Genomic DNA, 17,601 nt, shown 5'->3' with positions numbered 1-17,601 from the left:
TATTTTAATTAGCTTGTGCATGGCGGGCTGCTGGTGCAAGGGGGGCTGCTGGTGCACGGGGGGCTGCTGCAGGGATCTCTTCTGCAGCGGGGGCTTCTTCAGGGATGTCTTCCATTTCTCCCCGAGGTGGCGAGTCATCTGCACCCCTCTCATGCCTGGGTGAAGGAGGAGCCTGTTGATGCTGTGCTTCCTCCTCCCCGGCCTCAGACTCTGTATATTGTAAAAAGAAATAAATTGAGATATTAGCACAGTTCTGCATAAAGATGTAAATGTTAATGAGACTGCCTTCGTAATTCAATTGTAAGACAAAGCAATCAATACAATTTCCGTATTTTCAAACCCTTGTTTCTGATATCTATATGGTCAATCTGAATGTCTTTTTGCATTTGTCTTAAATCTGTTGAAATGCACACCTAATCTGTAGACTAGCTACTAGTGATGGCTTTTCTTCAAATGCAACTTTCTCAAGTTAATTGTGAATGCATTTACGTAATAATGTTTAAAAATGGTTTATTGCGCTAGTCCTATCCGTATTTTGTTTGCGTGTGAATGGGTTATGAGGTGGATGTAAAGAGATTAGTAAATGAGCTTACCGGCAGATGAGAGGCGCAGGTTCCCAGTATCAACTCCTCTGATACCGACTATGGCCACCTCGGAGATGTTGGGACGCAGCATTTCCTCCCAGCAGCAGTACACAAAGGTTTGTTCCGGACCGCCACCGGTCCCTGAAAGATATTCCCTTGTGAGCTTCTTCTTCAGTTCAGCTCTACAGTCCCGATAGCAGTGCTGGATAGACTTTACATCCCTTTTATAGTCCCTCACTGCATTAACGGCATCCCTGATCTCATTCCACCACTTCCTCTTATCCGAAGGGGTGGCCCTTTGTGTCTGCAGCCTCATAGCCCTCTCCATATAAGCTTCTATAAAGGCCTCCTTCTCCTCCATGGTATATCTCTCCTCCCTCTGCCTGGGCTTCCCCTGTGATGTGAGCCTCTGTTCCCCGGACTGTAAAGCACCCTGTCTATGCTGCACACCACTGGGCCCAGCCACTTGTTCATCTTCCACAATGTGGCTGGGTCCACCCACCCCTTCCTCTTCCCCTTCCTCTGTAGTTCCTCTCCCCCTCCCTCTCTCCTGCCTAAACTCCTGCATAACCTCCTCCCTAAGCTCCTCCCTATACTCCTGCCTAAGGAGCTCTAGTAGCTCTGGACTAATCTGTCTCCTATCCCTCCCTCCCGCCATCCTCAATCAAAATGTGAATGTGCCCAAATGAAAGGGGGTCAAAATAATGAACTAAAAGTAAAAATTGCTCAAGTGTGAATGGGATAAAAAAAAAGAGGGTAAGGAGTATTTAACAGACAAATGTATATGCTAAAAAAGAGGGAAATGAGGATATGTAAACAATAAGTTGTTGTAAATCAAACAAAATCTAACTATGGGATGGGTATGGGATGAAAGGGAATGGGATATGGGCTTAAAGGGAATGGGGTATGGGATGAAATGAAATGGGGTGTGGAGTGTATGTAGTGTTAGTGATAAGTGTATGTATGTATTAAATGTGTTTGCATGTAAATGTGTTTATATAAGGAATGTACCAAGAAACAGCACTCGCTCACTTATGCTCTCTATCTCTCTCACTAACTCACTCTCTCGAAAACTAACTCTCACACTTTCACACTAACTCACACTAACTCTCTCTCTAATCTCTCTCTCTCTCTAATCTCTGTCTCTAACCTTACCAAACCCTCCAATGCCTAGACCTGCACCTAACTCGAAAAAGCAATACAGTCAAGGAAGCCATGTTTCTAGCGTGCTTATATACCCTATGTAAATGTTTAATGATGTACCGGTTTGCAAAGTAAACAAGGTCCAGGTGTGGTTTCTTTTTGATTTGTATGTGTGCAATGTGTATTAGTTGTTTTAATTTGCGCATGCTCATATGGAGTTTGTAAATGCACATATGTATTTGTGGAATGTGTATACTGCGATGATGCCATAGTGATCGTTTTGCTTAAAATTCTCCAAATGTATTATCTCCAAATCTTAATGTTGATTTGTGATGGTGTCGTATTTGTTTTGTTGTAAATGTTTTTTTCTTTGTAATAATGTTTCGTAATCGTCAATGTGAATGTTTTGTTTGTGTATCAATGTGCAATTCTGTATTATTATTTTTTTTGTTCCTTGTTACAGATCGCAACATATTTTCCTATTCCTTGTTTAGTCTAAATGTTTTGTAGTATTAGTTGTTTCCGATTATGACTGTTGAATGCGTATGTGCTATGTTGCATGAGCGATTGTTGTTTGTATATTTGATCTGACAGTTTTTCTTGTCCATGTCCGTAATATGACAGAGCAGTGTGTATTTCTTGCGAGATCGAGAGTTAGCAGAAAAATCTGTGTTTTGTTCATTTTGCATTGATCTCTATGGGAGAAATCATTATGCGCCGTGATTATGCTTGGTAAATAAATGCAGTACTCGTGTTACCGCAACGTGTTACGAGGTTGTTTTCAGACTCGTAATACCTACGTTATTATGTGCGCAATGAAAATAATGTACACAAAATTAGCGAGCAGCCATAACGCCACAACTTGTAATCTAGCTGATTGTTTGTCAACATTTTGGCTTCACATTAAAGCTTTTGTCAAGACATTATATTTATTAGTTAACTGTTAAAAAATATACATTTATATCAAAACCATAAAAATGTATATTTTTTACAGGTAAATAATAAATATAGGGCCAAATTACGAGTGGCCGAGAGATAATGGGTTTATTGTGGGGGTTTGTGCATGTTGGGATTACTGCTAGTATTACTAGTTGAAAGTAAACGGGATCACTTGAGTGCCATCACGATTTACGCTAGAATCATTATCGTGACTTCATAACTCTGGTTAACTGTTCACGAAACATAAAGTGTCACATATCACATAAAAATACATTATAAAGTATAGTTACACTCATAATAACGCTGTCTAATAAAATTATTGAAAAAAAATATTGCACACAAAAGTTATAAGGGCTCAAACATACGAGGTCTCAAGTGTTAGAAAAAATAAAAACAGGCAAAGGGCTTTAACCTAAAAATACATACATATAAATCTTTAAAAGTCTTAGGCCACTATTAGATTTGTTGTTTTAGCAAAGTTTTAATGATCATCCATATTTTTATTTTTTTTGGTCTCTTTAATAAACGAACATAATACTCATATGCTAAATCACTTAAAACTGATGCAGTATAACTGTAAAAAGTTGACAGGAAAATATCACCTGAGCATCTCTATGTAAAAAAGGAAGATATTTTACCTCACAATTTCCTCAGCTCACCAGAGTTCTGTGTAAAAAGTTATACTTTAGCTGCTGTCCAGCTGCAGGTAAAAAATAAATAAAAAAAATGAAGAAATGAACAATCAGCATCAGCAGTGCTGAGGTCATGAACTCTTTTACTGTGATCTCATGAGAGTTCACTTAACTCTCATGAGATTTTATAGTAAACTTCCTTAAACTGAATAGGGAAATAACATGAGTTGAGGTAAAATATCTTTCTTTATTACATAGAGATGTTCAGGTGATATTTTCTAGTCAGCTTTTTACAGCTATGCTGCAACACTTTTAAGTGTTTCAACATTTGGGTATCATGGCCCTTTAAGTTACAAACAGAAAATACAAGAAATATGTACACAAAATATAAAAAAAACAAAATTTTTAGAAAAAATGGCTTCTATGGGCAAAACTCAGTATTTAGTGTAACCTCCCTTGGCACTAAGCACATCTTGAAATCTTTTGGGGAGACTGTCCTGAAGTGTTCTGAAGTAATGCTCTGGTATTACTCAGCATTTCCCAGAGTTCTTCTTTAGATTTAGGTTGTCTTTTATTTATATCTCTGTCCAGGTGATCCCATACTGCCTCTTTAATATTCAGGTCTAGACTCTGTAGAGGCCAGTCCATGACTGTCAGTGTTCTTATCAGTTATTTTTCTCCCCAAATATAATTCCCAATCAGACGCTTTCCACAAGGAATGGCATGATGAATTAATACCTTTCAGCATTCATGATCCCATCAATTAGGACAATGTCGCCAACACCAATGGCAGAAATGCAGCCCTTAACCAGGACAGATCCTCCACCATCTTTCACTGAAGGGCGCAAGCACTCATGCTTCCATCTTTTTCCAACTTTTCTTCTCACATAGTGTCGACGATTGGACCCGTAAATTTCAGAATTTGATTTGTCACGCCATAATACTCTTTTCCACTGATCTTCATTCCAATCTTTGTGAGCTTTAGCATATCTTTGTCTTTTCACTCTGTTTCCCTTTTGAAAAAGTGGTTTCTTGGCTGCTACCCTTCCAGAGAGACCATTGTTCATCAAGCTTCTATGGACTGTAGAAAAATCAACTTGGCATTCCGATGAAGCTGCCAGATGCTGAGCCAGGTCCTTGCTTGACTTCTTCCGGGTCTTTCAAAGAAGAAACTCTGAGAAACTTCTTATCAGATTTTGAAAGTTTTCTTGGCATTCCAGTCCTTTTTTGTCCTTGGTCCTTGACTTCTCCTGATTCGTCAAATTTCTTTATAACAGCTTGAATACCACATCTTGAGTATCCATTTGTTTGCTGATTTCCCTTTGAGAGTGGCCTTGCTGATGCAAAAGTATGATTTTATGTCTGTCAAATTCTGTGAACTTTGGTATTTTGAATGGAATGATGTGATTGAAAGTTGGTCTTATTAGCAAGCTCCCAATTAATTAAACTCATACCACATGTGTATATGTCAGGGTTTCTCCCTGATTTCACTAGTTTTTTGCAGCTTTCTGCTATGGCTGCTATTTTTGACTCACCTGTGTTTTCTCCTCGCCTGAAGCAGAGTGTGTAACGCTGCTCACTACACCCTGGGTCCCTCTTTTGGCCAAACTGGAAAACATCATCAAAGAGAGACAGGTTGCAGTCCCAAAATGATGATGTCATCACTTCCTATTTAACTGCCTTAGTCCAGTCTGTCTTTGCCATTGCGGGGTCTCTGACTTCTCTGTAAGTTCCTGACTCCTTGTATTACGTAGCTTGTTTGACATCCCCTTCTGGTTCCTGATCTCTTGCTTGTTCCTGACTTTGCTGATCTATGTGTTCCTGACCCTGGCTCATCTGATTACCTGCTTTGGCTCCTGACCGGGTTCATCTGACTACATGCTCTGGCTTAATCTTCTGGATTTTATTTGTGTTTTGGACATGACCCGTAAAGAGAATGATCCACTACATTGGTCACCTACCTACTGCAAGGCCTTTGAGAGTCTTAAATCTGCCTTTGCTGCCGCTCGATTCTGGCTTATCCTAACCCTGCTCTGCCTTTCATTCTAGAGGTTGATGTATCTGAGACAGGAGTAGGCGCTCTCTTGTCTCAATATCCTATGCCTGAGGGTGCCTTGCATCCATGCGGTTTCTTCTCTAAGAAATTGTCCCCAGCATTATGCAACTATGAAATTGGTAACAGGCCAGATGGGTGCTATTTTTGTCTCAGTTTAATTATGTGGTCTTCTACCTGCCCAGTAGTAAGAATGTTACGGCTGATGCCCTCTCTCATCAATTTTTGCCTCTGTCCAAAGAGGAGTCTGTTCCCACTTCTGTTATACCTCCTGACCATATTTTGGCCACCATACATACCAATTTGACTTTTCCCTTGGGGGAGGAGATCTTGGCCACACAAACCAATGTCCCTCCAGAGAAACATAGTGGCAAGTGCAATGTACCTGAGTATCTTTGCACCAAACTATTGCACTCTTACTATTACCATAAAGCCACAGGTCACCCAGGCAAGAACCAAATTATTTGGTGGCCAAGTCTTCGTTCTGATGTTGCTACGTATGTTGTGTCCTGCTCAGTTTGTGCGCAGCATAAGACTCCTTCGACACCTTCCAGTGGGCCTTCTCCAAACTTTAGCCAATGGTGAGCGTCCATGGACACATCTATTCATTGACTTCATTGTCGACCTTCCTGTTTCCAATGGCAATTCTGTTATCCTGATATTTATAGACCATTTTTCCAAAATTTCACATTGCATTCCATTGAAGAAGCTGCCTACCGCTCAGGAGGTCTTCCATTTATATGGGTTCCCCAAGGGGATAGTCTAGGACCAGGGTAGCCAGTTCATCTCCAGATCCTGGCAGTTCTTTTGTTTCCAGATGGGTATCCAGCTTTCCCTGTCCTCGACCTATCACCCTCAATCTGATGGGGCTGTAGAACGGTCTAAACAAGCTCTGGAACAGTTTCTCAGTTACTATGTTTAAGATCACCACAATAACTGGTCTGACCTGTTACCTTGGGTGGAGATCGCTTGTAATAGTGCTATCAATGCTTCCAACCAGATGTCCCCGTTCATGGTTAACTATGGATTTCAGCTATCCATGTTGCTCAATATGTTCTTGCCACAGGGTATTCCAGCTTTGGATGAGCATCTCTGGCAACTGCGTTCCACTTGGGTGCAGGTTCAGTATTGCCTTCATTGGTCGATGCAGCACCAAAAGTTTTAGGCTGACCGTAGGCGTCTACCCGCACCTACTTACCAGATCGGAAAGAGGATTTGGCTGTCCTCCCACAACTTTAACCTTCATGTGCCTTCCAATAAACTGGCTCCCCATTATTTTGGGCCTTTCGAATACTCAGACAGGTCAATTTGGTTGCATACGCCCTTGACCTTCCTCCAACCATGCGCATCTACAGTCTATTTCATGTCTTCCATTTGAAACCATTGGTTTGCTATCGGTTTACCACTGTGTTGCCTCATCCCCATCCTATTGGCAACCATGAAGAATATGAGTTCAGCAGCATTATTGACTCTCGTATCTCCAGATGTCGCGTACAGTATTTGGTTCACTGGAAGGGTTACAGTCCAGAGGAGCGTTCTTGGGTTCCCTCCTCTGATGTTCATGCTCCCACCCTCCTCTGTGCCTTCCATGCCATTACCCCGATAAGCCTTTTGTCCTCCTGTGGTGGAGGGCTCCGTTTGTTATTTTTTTGCTTTTTATCTTGGCTGCCATTTTGACTCACCTGTCTCTCTTCACTTGCAGCTTTCTGCCATGGCTGCCATTTTTGTCTCACCTGTGTGTTCTCCTTGCCGGAAGCAGAGTGTGTAATGCTGCTCACTACAACAGAGAGCGACAGGTTGCAATTCCAGAATGATGATATCATCACTTCCTATTTAACTGCCTCTGTCCAGTTTGCCTTTGCCTTTGCGTGGTCTCTGACTTCTCTGTGAGTTCCTGAATCCTTGTATTATTTGGCTTGTTTAATGTCCCATCTGGTTCCTGATCTCTGGCTTGTACCTGACTTTAATGATCCCGGCTCATCTGATTACCCGCTTTGGCTCCTGACCTGGCTTGTCTGACTACATGCTCTGGCTTAGACTCCTGGCTTGTCATTTGGCTTTTGGACTTGTTTTTATTATTTTTTATATTTGTTTAATAAAGGTGTGATAAATTTGGCATTTCATGTCATGTTTCTGGTACCCTGACAGTATATAATGCACAAACCTGGTGTAATAGACCTTTTTCACAGCAGTCATTTTGACATGAAATAGTAGGACATGTACAGGTGTTAGCAATGACATTAATAAGGGTTCCATTCCATTTATGTTTAAGAGAGCCAGGTTCCTGCTATTGCTCATGTGTAAGGGGGGGGCGGTCCATAGTATATACTTGCCACTTTAGCCTATAGAAGCTGTTTTTTTCTGATTGTTTTTCTGTTTTTTTATACTGCATACAAATACCCTGTATTTTCTGGTTGTATTCTAATAAAGAGACTGAGAAATAATTATATATGGTCATTATACCATTGCTAAAACAACAAATCTAATTGTGGCAAAGCCAGAGAGAGAACAAGACCAATTAATATATCCTTTTTAGAATTAGTGACCTAGTAATTCTAGGTTTATGGTAAAATCTAGGTGAGGGTGGAGGGAGTAGAGAGGGGTGTTGTGTTTTTTTGTTTTTTTTCCTTTTCTGTGCTCGTTTAAATGTTCAGTATTTGTTTTTGGAGCTTTTGATTATTTGTTGTTACTGATAAATGCATATTGATTATTTGTATTCATCCTTTATATAGAGAAATGTTTTCTTTTTGCAATATAATATGTATATTTTTGTGAAATCCTAATAAAAATTAGAATTCACCACCTATAATAGGAGGGTAAGTGACAAGTTTAAAGTATAAAAAGTAAAGTGAGTTTACAGCTAAAATTACTGGTAAATAAATGGAATGATACACTCATGGGGGCAAATTTTATTAAGCAGCGGATGCTGCTTATTCCACGGGAGCCTTCTGGCTCACCGGAAACAGGAGTTAAAAAACAACAGTCTTAAGACTGCTGCTCCTTAACTCATACGCCACCTCTGAGGTGGCGGACTGCAATCACCCCGATCAGATACGATCGGGATGATTGACACCCCCTGCTAGTGGCCGATTGGTTGCGAAAGTGATGCATGGTGAATCATGTCCGCCCGGGGTATGATAAATCTACCCCATGGTGTCTACATTGCGCATGCGTAAAATATTGTGTGGGCTTTAGAAAAGTTATTTACGAATCGATGCCGATTGGACTAAGCATAAGATAACCAAATAAATACCAAGTGGTGGGCGGAGCCTGGCAGACATTTTAGATTGCTGAATAAGAAAAAAAAAATAACGTTTTAAGCAACTTGAAGCCTGCTGCAGAAGAATGGACCAAGTACATCAGACATGATATTAGAGTGTGTTCAGGTATGTACACATTATTTTAGGGTTTTTATTATTATTACGTCTAGGATGAGCTGTAATAGCTGTTATATCATTTATTCAATAAATTGTGTATGTGGGTAACAATATTGTGGCCGCACGAGTATAGTTGTCAGAACTAGGTGGGGTAAACATTTACAAAATATATATTAAAAAAAAATCTGAAACATAGTGTTTCACAACATAGTTTCTGTAAACATAATGGAAAGAAAGGTATATATAAAATTAAATCTAGAGGGTCTTAATAAAAATATAGATTTGGCCGCATTGATTAATACATATATATTTTTTCTTCCTTTCACTTTGAGGGTAGTTTAAGAAAACAGGGTTCTTATTGAGGTAGGATAAGTTCTGTGAACGAATAATTGTAATTTAGTAACATAATTGGTGATAGAGTATATATATATAGTTTGTATGTTGCATTAGAGATTTAATATAAATACATTATTTTTTTCCACTAGATGGTGCTATAAGATAAGATGTGGTTACACTTTGTTTTGTATATGTTTTATACCTTATTAGAAGGTGTAATATTTTTAATTCTCCACTTGATGGTGCCATTGGATAAGATATGGTCACATTCCGTTGTTTCATAGAAAATTTTAGGTTGTAGAATTAAGCATAATTGATTTGCATTGTAAGCGGTGACCTTTTACTATCAGAGTACTCTTCTATTTAATGGCTGATAAAAATGAGTACTGTAAATGGGTTTCATATACACTTGGTCACATGACTGACATGTTGTTAGCCCGCATATGTTCACATTTTCCCGTTTACGGGCGTGCGATAAATAACCAGCCATCATAAGTGGCTGGTTATTGCTACAGCGAGCTTGCAGTAGCAATTAGCACTATGAAAAAAACCCAGAGATCAGATCTCCGGTTAATTTTCTAAAATTGCCCCAAATGCCGCCAAAATAAAGGGTATTTTAGTTTTTTTATGAAAAAAAGTAGAACCCCCCTAAAAACTACTGCACTAGACAGTTTTTAGGGGTTAGAAAGTGATGGGTGTGGGGTGTTAGAAAAAAAAAAACAGCACTGAAAAGTGCCTTTACATGGCGGTCTATGGGAACTATGTGTTCCCTGTAAATATATATGTATATGCTTATATACATATATAATTATGTGTTAATATGTGTATATTCGCATATTAACACATAAATATATATGTATACAGTATATCCATATACATATATATTTAAAATTGCTGCCCATCACTGCGCAACTTACCCCGTTCGCTGTGCTAGTTCTCATACCATGGCCTCTATTCATCAAGCTGTCTACTTTCTAGCATTCGCCGACCCCAATACGTTCGCCTAAGCTTGCCTAACATCGCCGCTGCAGACCTGAATACGTTCGCCAAATTTGTCAAAAAGCTGGTGCGATGAGCAGCGGACTGTTGTTAACTAACAGTCATCGATCTCGCTGCTCATCGGCTTATTCACAGCTTTCTTGCTAGCCTGTCACTAAGCACCCACACTATACTATACTGTTATACCCCCTAAATTGCCGCTCCCGGAGCCCCCTGCAACTAAATAAACTTATTAACCCCTAAACTGCCGCTCCCAGACCCGCCACAACTACAATAAATATATTAACCCCTAAACCGCCACTCCCGGACCCGGCCGCAACTATAATAAATATATAAACCCCTAAACCGCCGCTCCCGGACCACGCCGCAACCTACATTATATCTATTAACCCCTAATCTGCCACCCCCTATACTGCCGCCACCTACATAAAGTTATTAACCCCTATCCTGCCGATCCCGGACCCCGCCGCAAATAAATAAAATGTTTAACCCCTAAACCGCCGCTCCCGGAGCCCACCGCCACCTACATTACATTTATTAACCCCTAATCTGCCCCCCTACACCGCCGCCACCTACATTATATCTATTAACCCCTAAACCTAAGTCTAACCCTAACAACCCCCTAACTTAAATATTATTTAAATTAATCTAAATAAATATTCCTATAATTAAATAAATTATTCCTATTTAAAACTAAATACTTACCTATAAAATAAACCCTAAGATAGCTACAATATAACTAATAGTTACATTGTAGCTATTTTAGGGGTTATTTTTATTTTACAGGCAACTTTTTATTTATTTTAACTAGGTACAATAGCTATTAAATAGTTATTAACTATTTAATAGCTACATAGTTACAATAACTACAAATTTACCTGTAAAATAAATCCTAACCTATATTACAATTACACCTAACACTATACTACAATTAAATTAATTAAATACAATTACCTACAATTAAATAGAATTAACTAAAATTAACTAAAGTACAAAACCCCCCCCCCACTAAATTACAGAAAATAAAAAAAAAATTACAAGAATTTTAAACTAATTACACCTAATCTAATCCCCCTAATAAAATAAAAAATACCCCCAAAATAATAAAATTCCGTACCCTATATTAAATTACAAATAGCCCTTAAAAGGGCTTTATGCAGGGCATTGCCCCAAAGTAATCAGCTCTTTTACCTGTAAAAAAAGAAATACACCCCCCCAACATTAAAACCCACCACCCACACACCCAACCCTACTCTAAAACCCACCCAAACCCCCCTTAAAAAACCCAGCCGGGCCTAAGTCCTCAGCGAATCCGGGCGAATTGGTCCTCCAGATGGGCAGAAGTCTTCATCCAATCCGGCCAGAAGAGGTCCTCCAGATGGGCAGAAGTCTTCATCCAAGTGGCATCTTCTATCTTCTTCCATCCGACGAGGAGCGTCACCATCTTGAAGACATCCAACATGGAGCATCCATCGATCCCGACGACTAAACGACGAATGACGGTTCCTTTAAATGATGTCATCAAGATGGCGTCCTTTTAATTCCGATTGGCTGATAGAATTCTATCAGCCAATCACAATTAAGGTAGGAAAAATCCTATTGGCTGATGCAATCAGTCAATCGGATTGAAGTTCAATCCGATTGGCTGATCCAATCAGCCAATAGGATTGACCTCGCATTCTATTGGCTGATCGGAACAGCCAATAGAATGCAAGGTCAATCCTATTGGCTGATTGGATCAGCCAATCGGATTTTTCCTACCTTAATTCCGATTGGCTGATAGAATTCTATCAGCCAATCGGAATTCAAGGGATGCCATCTTGGATGACGTCATTTAAAGGAACCGTCATTCGTCGTTTAGTCGTTGGGATCGATGGATGCTCCGCGTCGGATGTCTTCAAGATGGAGCCGCTCCTTGTCGTATGGAAGAAGATAGAAGATGCTGCTTGGATGAAGACTTCTGCCCATCTGGAGGACCTCTTCTGGCCGGATTGGATGAAGACTTCTGCCCATCTGGAGGACCACTTCGCCCGGATTCGTTGAGGACTTAGGCCCGGCTGGGTGAAGACGGCTCAAGTTAGGGTGATCTTCAGGGGGTTAGTGTTAGGTTTTTTAAGGGGGGTTTGGGTGGGTTTTAGAGTAGGGTTGGGTGTGTGGGTGGTGGGTTTTAATGTTGGGGGGTGTATTTCTTTTTTTACAGGTAAAAGAGCTGATTACTTTGGGGCAATTCCCCCGCAAAAGGCCCTTTTAAGGGCTATTTGTAATTTAGTATAGGGTACGGAATTTTATTATTTTGGGGGGATTTTTTATTTTATTAGGGGGCTTAGATTAGGTGTAATTAGTTTAAACTTCTTGTAATTTTTTTTTCCTGTAATTTAGAGGTTTTTTTGTACTTTAGTTAATTTTAGTTATTTTTATTTAATTGTAGGTAATTGTATTTAATTAATTTCATTTATTTAATTGTAGTATAGTGTTAGGTGTAATTGTAACTTAGGTTAGGATTTATTTTACAGGTAAATTTGTAGTTATTTTAACTAGGTAGCTATTAAATAGTTAATAACTATTTAATAGCTATTGTACCTAGTTAAAATAAATACAAAGTTGCCTGTAAAATAAATATAAACCCTAAAATAGCTACAATGTAATTATTAGTTATATTGTAGCTATCTTAGGGTTTATTTTATAGTTAAGTATTTAGTTTTAAATAGGAATAATTTATTTAATTATAGGAATATTTATTTAGATTAATTTAAATAATATTTAAGTTAGGGGGGTGTTAGGGTTAGGGTTAGACTTAGGTTTAGGGGTTAATAGATATAATGTAGGTGGCGGCGCTGTAGGGGGGGCAGATTAGGGGTTAATAAATGTAATGTAGGTGGCGGTGGGCTCCGGGAGCGGCGGTTTAGGGGTTAAACAATTAATTTATTTGCGGCGGGGTCCAGGATCGGCAGGATAGGGGTTAATAACTTTATGTAGGTTGCGGCGGTATAGGGGGCAGCAGATTAGGGGTTAATAGGTATAATATAGGTGGCGGCGGGGTCCGGGAGCGGCGTTTTAGGGGTTAATAAATTTATAGTTGCGGCGGGGTCCGGGAGCGGCGGTTTAGGGGTTAAACATTTTATTTCGTTGCAGCAGAGTCCGGGAGCGGCGGTTTAGGGGTTAATACGTATAATGTAGGTGGCGGCGGTGTAGGGGGGGGCAGATTAGGGGTGTATAGACTCGGGGTACATGTTAGGGTGTTAGGTGCAGACACTTCCCATAGGAATCAATGGGATATCGGGCAGCAGCGAACATGAGCTCTCGCTGATGTCAGACTCCCATTGATTCCTAAGGGATCCGCTGCCTCTAGGGCGGCGGATTGATAACCAGGTACGCTGGGCCGGAATAGTGGCGAGCGTACCTGGTTGTTCTTTGATAACTAACAAAAGTAGTCAGATTGTGCCGAACTTGCGTTCGGAACATCTGGAGTGACGTAACCATCGATCTGTGTCGGACTGAGTCCGGCGGATCGTATGTTACGTCACTAGATTCTACTTTTGCCAGTCTGTAGGGCTTGCTAGCTATGGCGAATCAGCCTCGCCACAAATACGCTGCGGAATTCCAGCGTATTTGCGGTTGACGGCTTGATAAATAGAGGCCCATGTCTCGAGCCATGAGAATGAGGCTCCCGTTGGAGCCTATGTAAGAGCGCTCTATTGATTCCGTAAAATGAGAAAGCTATGCGGGCCATTTCAGATACCAGCGCACAATTAATGTGTTATTATATAATATTATATTTTAAGCCCTGAAATTAATGCTGTAAATGTAAAAATAGCAATATAAAAATTGTTCTTATGCTTGTGAGGCATGAAATATCTATTAATAAGGCAGGGGGGATTCTGTGCAATCATTTTTTTTCTTTGCTGTATATAAAAAGTACATGTTTTAACAAGCACAGAGACATACACTTCCTGTTAGCTTCAATATAAAGAAGAACAGCATTAAAAAAATGTTTTAATATGTTACTGCCCATTTATATGCATGATCATTTTTTTTACAGTTCACTGTATTGCTAAGAAAGCAAAAATATGGCAAACTACTGTCAAGTGCTGCACACAGTATTACAGTGCTGTACTATAAATGCAGGTGGCAAAACCTCTCCTGCAAATATATTGTTTTCCGCTAAGGAGCCTGTGGAACGACTCCTCAATAGTAGAGTCTTTTGGCTCTCTACAAATAACCGATAATAATGATAATAATAATAATCACGTGATTGCTAGGAACAAGTACTATTGCGAAACGGTGCTACTTGTATTTGTGCTTAGTCTATTTAGGTTGCTGCCCAGAGTACCTTTAATCAAATGGCACCTATCAGGCTTGGCAAGTTATTTATTCTGTTGTTATTATACATTCAGGGCTAGATTACAAGTGGTGCGCAAATGGTTGCGCTAGCATTTTCACAATAATTTGCGCCCCTTTTTAATTGCGCTGATATTACAAGTGGAGCTCAATCGCGATTTTGCTAACGCAATCTTGATTAACGGGAAAATCCTTACCGCGATTTCAGCGTTGTCGTTAACTGTTTTGTAAAATTAAAAAGTTTGCACAAAACACTTCAAAAATACATTACAAAGTCCACTTACACTCATAATAACACTGTCTAAGAAAAATGATTCACAACTAATTTTGCACACAAAAGTTATAAGGGCTCAAAGATATGCGATCTCGGGTAAAAAAAAGCTGCTGAAGGGCTTTAACATTGAGATACATACATATACATGTCTACAAATGAATATGTGTATATGTGTGTGTGTTCATATATATTAATGTATTTATATGTGTATATATGTATTTACAGATATATATACACATCTAAACACATAAATATATATGTACACACATATAGACATATATCTGTGCTTTAGAGCCTTTTGCCATTAAGTAGATGAAACCATGTAAAACATATATATGCAATATTCATATCTAATAAAAGTTTTAACTATGTATTTCCTGTAAATATTTCATATTCCACTAATCTGTATATAGCAGAATATGTTCATATTTTTTATATCGGGTTTGCGCTAATGAGAATATGTCCTGGTGTTTGCTGGAGAGTGGGGTGTTAGGTTTAATTCAACTTTTTTTCTCCATTGACTTCTATGGGGGAATGAGTAAACACGATTTTTGAATTTCGACTTTGTGCGCGATTTGGGTTCCTGCTAGAGAAAAAACTGTTTACTTTCAACTTGTAATACCAGCACAATCCGATTAGCGCAAAAATGAAAATCCTAGCAGAGGATCTGCTTGTAATATAGCCCTTAATGTGGTGCTTTGTACACGGCCGCCACTACTTTGGACCTGTTTTAATACACAAGCACACACGTATACACACACATACACATACAAACACATACACACATACACTCGCACACACACACAAACACAAACACACAAATGCTGGGATATACAGACACTCAAACATATGTAAGGATAAACAGACACACACAGGCAAAGTTGCAGACATTCACATAGGCAGAGATATACACATAGAGAGAGGGATCAACACACACACACATAGAGTGGCAGCCGAAGACACACACACCGAGCCAAGGATAGACACACAGACACACAAAATGGTGAGGTTAGACAGAAATACACAGGAAGGGATAGATAGATAGATACACATGCAGGGATAAACAGACACACACACACACACACATATATATATATATATATATATATATATATATAGGCAGGGAAAGACTGACACACACACACACACAGACAAAAAGACACACAAAGAGGGAGGGATTGACACACAACCCACACAAAGAGGCCCTGCCACACACAGACACACAAAATGGTGCGTTTAGACAGAAAAACACAGGAAGGGATAGATAGATAGATAGATAGATAGATAGATAGATAGATACACAGGCAGGGATAAACAGACACTTATAGGCAGGGATAGACTGACAGACAGATACAGACATACACAGAAAAAAACACAGAGAGGGAGGGATTGCCACACACATCGAGGCAAGGATAGATACAGACATACAAAATGGTGAGGTTAGACAGAAATACGCAGGAAGTGATAATAAATAGATACACACAGACAGGGATAAACAGATACATATATATATATAGGCAGGGATAGACTGACAGACAGATACAGAAAAACACACACAGAAAAAGATACACAGAGAAGGAGCGATTGACACACAACACACAGAGGCAGAGATAGACACACATACAAAATGGTGAGGTTAGACAGAAATACGCAGGAAGAGATAGACAGACACACACATGCAGGGATAAACAGACACATATGCATATTGCCAGGGATAGCACAGATACAGACACACAAAAGATGCATACACACTTGCAGGAATAGACATACAGGTAGGGATAAATCCTCACAAGCAATGATAGACATAGACAGACAAATACACACAAACAAAATGCAGAGATACACAGACACACAAATGCAGAGATAGACAGCAACACAAATGTAAGAATGGACACACAAATGCAAGGACAAACACACACACACACACACACAAACGCAGGGAATGAGATACACAGACACAAAAATGCAGGTGGGACACACTCACACTTTTACACATAACAGTCATCTTCCTTTAATACACCTCCCTCTATAGAGAAGCACCTGGAGCTGCTGCCACTAATTTCCCTCTACTAAGCCTGAGGTCAGCTCACCAGTAGGCGCAGGTCAATATTTTAGAAGGATAAGGGCCGCATATAAATGTATGATTATTAAACACACAAATAATAATATGCTTCCTAAAAATGTTCAGTGGCACAGGGGAGAGGAGAGGATAAGGTTACAGGGTCCCCTCATCTAGGGCACAATCAAATATACGACGCAGGTTTCGGCGCAAGTGAGGGAACCCGCGCCGCCCGTAATTTCACCACGCACATCGGGGTATTACATATACTGCGCCGTCAGATGCTAAACTGGCGTAAGTAGGACAAACTGGCAATCTTCTGAAATGTGCGCAAATACACATTTTAGTCGTCGCAAGTAACTTACGCCAGTATTTTGTCCATGGAAAGTGTCAATATAGAGTAGTTTTATGCAAATTAGGCTAACACTCGTAAAAATGATCCGCAATTTCAAATAAATGCGAAACGTAATTCTGCTATTCAAAATTCATATATAAACCCATACATAAAGAGATGAAGGTAATACAATTGTGATTTCCCATTGTTCTCTCCTCCAAGTATTGTTGATTGTTTTGAGAACAAATTTAAAGTAAATAAGCAAGTATATGTCCACAATGTGATAAAGTACCTACAAGCTCAATCCATTTGATTATGTTGTGGCTTCAAACTATTTCACATACACAACTAAACCTTAAAAAACATATATCATAGTATACTGTCATTTAAACTTGAGATGCTGCTTAAATGTATGTATTTGTTAAGGCTTCCAGGGAGTTACGTTGCTTTTTTAGTCAGTGCAAGGGTTGCTGCGCCTGCAATTTGTGGCGAGATGAGAATGGAGTAGATTTTCTGAATTCTGCGCGCGTAAG

General features: G+C 39.6%; 1 pseudogene; it reads right to left on the bottom strand.

Annotated features, from left to right (window-relative positions):
- The window catches only part of LOC128665667 (uncharacterized), a 63,236-nt pseudogene extending 58,276 nt beyond the window's left edge, over positions 1-4,960 (bottom strand).
- Positions 4,961-17,601: the final 12,641 nt, after the last annotated feature.

The sequence above is a fragment of the Bombina bombina genome, chromosome 1, assembly GCF_027579735.1.
Source record: "Bombina bombina isolate aBomBom1 chromosome 1, aBomBom1.pri, whole genome shotgun sequence".
Classification (NCBI taxonomy): Eukaryota; Metazoa; Chordata; class Amphibia; order Anura; family Bombinatoridae; genus Bombina; species Bombina bombina.
The sequence above is the reverse complement of the archived record's forward strand: the minus strand, read 5'-3'. Positions and strand labels throughout refer to the sequence as shown.